Raw genomic sequence first — 6,112 nt, 5'->3', positions numbered from 1 at the left:
ATGCTGTGCATTTGGGATTTGAAGAGAGGGAGGAATTTTTCTTTTCCAGTGCTTCCTGAGAACATTGCATGCATCATATATTTCAGGTGAGCCTCAGCAGAGTTCATGGGCTTTGCTGTGGTCTTATGGTCTCCACTTAAGCTTTGCTTGTTTGGTCCTAAAGTGAACAACCTGCTGTGGGAGGACCTGTGGGAAAAGAGCCTTTGCTTAAGGTTGGGAGAAAGGGTGTGTAAACTGTCCTGCAGCCTCTGCACCAAGGATGGGACTTGGCTGAGACCAGGTGTCTCAGCTGGTGGAGACAGGACTTTATTCTGTGCCACATGGGGAGACTCCTGTCTCTGCTCCGAGCATTTCCAAGGATTAAAAAAAGGGTGGGGAATGATAGAGTTGGAAAAAAGGAGGGGTCGTGCTCCACATAGGGGAAGGCAGACTGGAGGCATAGCAGCCTCAGCAAGAGGGAGGAGTTAGGGAGCTGTTAGTAGCAAGAAAGGAGAGCTGCCCTCACAGCAGGGGTGAGGTGAGCTTCGTAGAGGAATTCAGAAAGGCGTGAATCATTTTGCTCCCATCCTGAGCAGTGACTTGCAGTGCATTTCCCCAGCCTATTGTATACCCCTACCCCCTCTGTCCACTTGTATGCCCACTAAAACATTTCCCTCCTCGGTTGCCCAGTCCCTGTGGTCCCCTAGTGCCTGTCCTTCCCTGCATAACCATCATAGACCTGACACCCCTTGTCTCTCCTCTCTGCTTTATTCTTGCAGCTGTCTGTCCCTCTTTCTCTCCAATGGTGCTTCACTGATAGGAATCAAAGAAGGAGACACTGAAAAACACCCTGCCCTCTTCAGCCTTCATTCTTGGTATGTTTAATAGCTGATTTCTTCTCTGCCTGTGTCACTTCTACCCCGGGGTGAACCTGAGAGAGCAAAGCCCACTCTGGTCCTGTTATTTAGAGCACTACTGGAAGGTGCTCAGATACCCTGCTGCTGGCTGGTGCAAAGCCTTGGACAGCACAGCACAGCTTCACTGCAGAAAGGAATTAAAATAATGTGCGCATAAGCCAGAAGAGCAGCCCCCCTTGCAGCTCCCTGAGAGGAGGGAGTGCATAATGGGGAGGGAGATGTAGTTATAAAATGAGATTCTCTGTTCCTCAGGGGACTGTTAAAACCAGTCAATATTTATGAAGCTTTTAGTCTGACTCATGCAATTTGTTCCCCCTTCTACGTGCTTGTCTTTGGGACTCAGCTGTTGCTTGGCCTGTTACTGACACAAAATGAGATGCTCTGGTTTAACTGTCTCCTTGCTTAGCGAAAGAAGAGACGAAGGTCCCAGGCAGGGCATGAAATGGCTCCACTTGTCACCTCGCTGCAGCCAGCCAAGGGAGGGCACAGAGAAGCATCACCAGCTCCCATCAGAGAGGGATTGCACTGGAGAGAAGCAGTGCCTCGTGGTTAAGGCAGAGGAGGGCAAGAAGTGCAGCTGGTCTTCCTGCCTGCCTTTCACATCTTCTCTGAGGACTGCCAGGAGACCGTTCAACTTCTTAGAGAACAAGCCAGCTCCAAAGTGTTCTCCTGGAATGAGGGCCGAAAGAGCAATGCAGGACTGTTAAAGCATGGGATGTGGGGGGAGGCAGCCTGCGGAGAAGAAACTGGGACCAGAGACAGTCGAGATGCTGTTTGCACCTCTGCCTCTTAATCCTAAGCTGGAGCACCTCCTCCAGACCAGATCTCAGTCTCCCATCCCTCCTCAGAAAGGGTTATTTAGCTGAGCCAGGATAGTGTCCTGAAGTGGCGTGATCTGGAGTGACCTTGTTACACCATCAGTTTTACTCTAAATTTGATCCTTCTGTTCTGACTCACCTTCTGCAGGCTGAGTCCATCCCAGATGATGTGTGAGCAGTGTCCCTGAACTCAGCAGGGACTCAGTGCCCAGTAAGCGATGCTGCGAGGTTTCCTTACAAGAACAGTATTACCCTACAGAGGCTAATCTTCCCTGGCCTACAGAAAGAGGAGGAAGGCTGAGAGTGATATGGAGATGGTGCTGGTTTTCAGGACATCATCTTCCCTCTCCATCAGCTTGTAGGACATTAGAGAACAGCCACTTGTGGAAGTGGTAACTGAGTTAACAGATCAGTACACAGCAAACAAGATGTGATTTCTGCCCTGGAGCTGGGACTTGCCCTCCACAAAAGTAGTTACAAGCCCATCACCCTGCCAGCAGTGACAGACCTCAGCTCCTTTTTTTATAGAATCACAGAAAGGTCTGGGTTGGAAGAGACCTTAAAGCCCACACAGTTCCAACCCCCTGCCATGGGCAGGGACATCTCCCACCACATCAGGTTGCCCAGGGCTCCATCCACCCTGGCCTTGAACACCTCCAGGGATGGGGCATCTGCAGCTTCTCTGGGCAACCTGCTCCAGTGCCTCACCACTCCTCACAGTAAAGAATTTCTTCCCAATATCTAATCTAAACCACCCTTTAGTTTAAAGCCATTCCCCCTTGTCCTATCACTGCGCCCATGCTGGTTCTGGGGCAGCCTCTGCAGAGCTAGCCTGTTCTGAGCTGTACTCAGCAAGCTCCAGCACCCCAGGGCTGCTGTCAGTGGGGCACCGTGTGTGTCCTCCAGACCACACCACAGCCACCAGCTGGTAAAATTCACAGCCTGCTGTACGTGCTGATGTGTACTTGGCAGCTCCCCATGTGACTGAGGAGGAATGAACTGCCTCTCAGTTGTCTTGTTGCAAGTGTTGGGCTGAAGATGCTGAATGCTACCTGCACCAAGGACCTCTGCAAGGATCTTTTGCTGTGGCCAGAATCCTTTGTACGGGAATGTGTGTGCGTGTCCATCTGTCTGAGTGTTTTGCCTGGACTTTGCACATTTCTACTTCAATCAACAATTCTCAGTAAGTCTAAATTGAACACAGTCTGTACGTGTACTTGGGGCAGCATGGCCATAAACGAAACGGGGTAATTTGCTGCTAGAAATGCTCACTGGGGCACTTTTAGGGCTGCGGAGGTCAACTCTGTCTGCTAACAGTGCCAACTTTCACGCCATCCTTCCCCTTTCTCCCTCTTCCTCATCTCAGTTTACATCATATGGCCTTTTGACTTACTGAGAAATACTTGTTTTTCGTGTTGGTAGTTTTTTATTTGGAAAATGTTCTCGCTAATGGTCACCCAGGGGAGGTCTTGTAGAGTAAATATATCTGTTTTGTTTTGAGGAAATTTGCATAGGCAACCATAATACTTGCACTTCTGACAGTCTGTCTTCTCACCTAGCCTGCCATTTGCACACAGGGCTCCTGAGACTCTCTGGTAGCTCCTGCACAGGCAAAATGTTTTTTGTTGAGCGAACATCAATGCTTTGTGGATGTAAACTTGTATGTACAGAATCATGACTTGAAATGAGGGATACCACTGAGATTTGAGGGTCTATCCATCCCTCACATCACAAAGCCCTAAAAGTGGCCTTGGAAATCAAGGCTGGCAGAAGTGATAACACAAGATTATTATTATTTATTTATTTTTTTTTCTAACCAGCAAAGTATGGGAGGGTGGAAATGAAAAGGTGATCTTAGGTAAATTTAGCAGTTGCTCACTGTGGAATATGGCAAGCTTGGTGCCATATGAGAGCTGCACTGACTTCAGCCCCCACCAAAGTCCTTCCCACGACATCACTGTTGAAATCTTATCCAGGCAGTAGTGGCTGAGTAACTGATGGCAGGCCAAGGGGCTTCCCCACTACCTGCCACTTTTATTAGGTTGCTTCTGCCTCTGTTGTGCAGGCTTGCAGGCAGCTCCCTGTGGAGCACAAAGAGAAGAAGAAATATCTGTTCTGGGGGTTTCTGTTCTTCTGACCTGTAAGAGTAAATGAAAGCATGAAGCACAGCAGATGAGGGAAAAGTGGTAAATCCACCAGTTTTAGTATTACTTCTCACTTTCTTCAGTGCAGGAGAATTTTGGAACGCTTTTGGTCTCTTTTGCTGATGTGAAACTTAACTGCTTCGTTGGGGCTGGGGGTGAACTACTACCCTTGCAAATGCATATGTAAAATTGCGGGCACAGATGCCGAGCTCATTTGCACACTGCAGTTTCCTGGGCAGCCTGTGCGAACATCTGATCTGTGCGTGTAGCTGAGCTGTGAGCAGCATTATACCTGACTTCCTATTATATGGGTTCTCTCTCCAACTGGAAAGTCAGCGAAAGCCCTGTAAGTGCACAGCTTGCGACTTTCATGCTGCCTCCCATTATGTTACACGTAAGCACAGATTTTGTTTCCTTTGTTCTTCTGTTGCAATCACTCCATTCACCACCCCTGGCGTGCTTTGTTTTATAATACCCTAATCCTTGCAGGCTCCTTCTCCACTTTTCCCCCAGGGAGCCTGAGTTGAACCCTTCAGCTACCTATGGAAATTGCACACCTGCTTCTTGGTGCTCCTTGCCAAGTACTGTAACATCGCTTCCTCTCATCAGTCCTTTCTAGCACAGCACTTGAAGCCTCTCCTAAAGTGCATCTTTGCTTGCTTGGAAAACCCTCATGGGTTTTGGACACAGGTTTGTATGGCATCTGATATCCCAAAACACCTAGAACCATTTTTTGCATCTTTTTGCATTGACCAGTAACTGACACACACGTTCCTGCCCGTGGGATCATTATCCTCTGTCTGCCCCCACAACAGCCTCATCAGTCGGGGTTAGCCTTGCAGCCATTAAGGAAACTTTAACAAAGACTGTTCTGCTGAAAGAGAACATCTTGATGAGGCCCAATTTATTTCACAGTTGTTATCCTGCTGACCTAAAATGACAGCATGACACTTGGAGCAGTGCCCGGTTTATTTAAGAAGCGAGCACAGAATTGTGTCTCGTGGCCTGCAGAAGGAACAGAGCAGCACAAGGCATTCCCAGCTCCTGGTCCTAACAGCTCCCACCCCCAAAATCTCACTGTGGCTTTTCTTGGGGCCAGTCCAGATGGCGTTGCTTTTAGCTGTTTTTAATAGTTCCAGTCTGTGCTTCACACATCCCTTCAGGAGCACGTGGAGGGCTGGGGGGAGGGCATTGTGTGGTGCCCCAGGATGACATGTCTGCTGTTTGGGGCAGCACTGGATGCCTGGAAACAGCTCAGGAAAGTGCCCAGGCTCTCTGGGGACTGAGACTTGCCCAGTGGCACGCTCCCAGCCATCACTGACACCCTGCCTGCAGCTGTCTGATAGACCACACTCCTCTCGTTGCAGTGTGCTTGGTCCTCAGGGTCTGCCACGGAGGGAGATGGGACAAGGTGTGAGGACGAGGGGCTGGAGTTGCAGGCTGCAGCATGGGGAAGTCCGTCTGTGTCACAGTAAAAAAAGAAATGAGAAAAGAGTGGAACAGTGCTCGGAGAGGTCATGCGATCTCCAGCCTTGAAGATCCTTAAAACTCACCTGGGCAAGGCCCAGAGCAAGCCCATTAAATTTTGAAGTTGGACGAGAGCTCTGCAAATGTCCCTCCCAAATCAAGGTGCTTCATGGAAGAGGAGTTAAATGCATGCCGTGAACTTGAGCTCAAATTCTGGATCAGATTCCCAGCTGCTTTTGTCCTGGGAAACGAGATGGGCTTGTCTTCCTATGAGATTAAGCTCTTGTGAGAGTTCCTGCTTTTACAAAAGACTGAATCTTTTTCTTATCTTCCAGTGTTTTCTTATCTTAAATAAAGTGGTTATTTTTCCTAGCTTTATTGGGATTAATCTATCCACTGCGATGTCTATTGTCAAGCTAGGTGCTGTACAATTTGCACAGGAAAAGCCCATGTCAATCTAGCAGAAGGGACACCTTCTGTGCTTTTGCCTGGTAGCAGCAGTTTTTAGACACAAGTGAGAGCCGGGAGGGTGATCTGAGATCTGCCACAATTAGGAGCCCTTTGGGAACATAAAACATCATTGTGCCGCGGTGCTAGCTCCACATCAGTAACACATTTCCTGGCTCGTGCTTAATTCTCTCTCATCTCCAGGCCCCCTGTGGTCATTCTCATGTTTCTGTAGGTCTTTGAAACCTTCTGTAGTCTTCAAATAATTCATGCCATCTTCCAGCCTCAGAGTTTTCATCTGAGTGTCCCCAGATGAAGCTAAGATGAGAGAAGTTCAGTG

The sequence above is a fragment of the Aythya marila genome, assembly GCF_965140915.1.
Source record: "Aythya marila genome assembly, chromosome: 9".
Lineage (NCBI taxonomy): Eukaryota > Metazoa > Chordata > Aves > Anseriformes > Anatidae > Aythya > Aythya marila.
The sequence above is the reverse complement of the archived record's forward strand: the minus strand, read 5'-3'. Positions refer to the sequence as shown.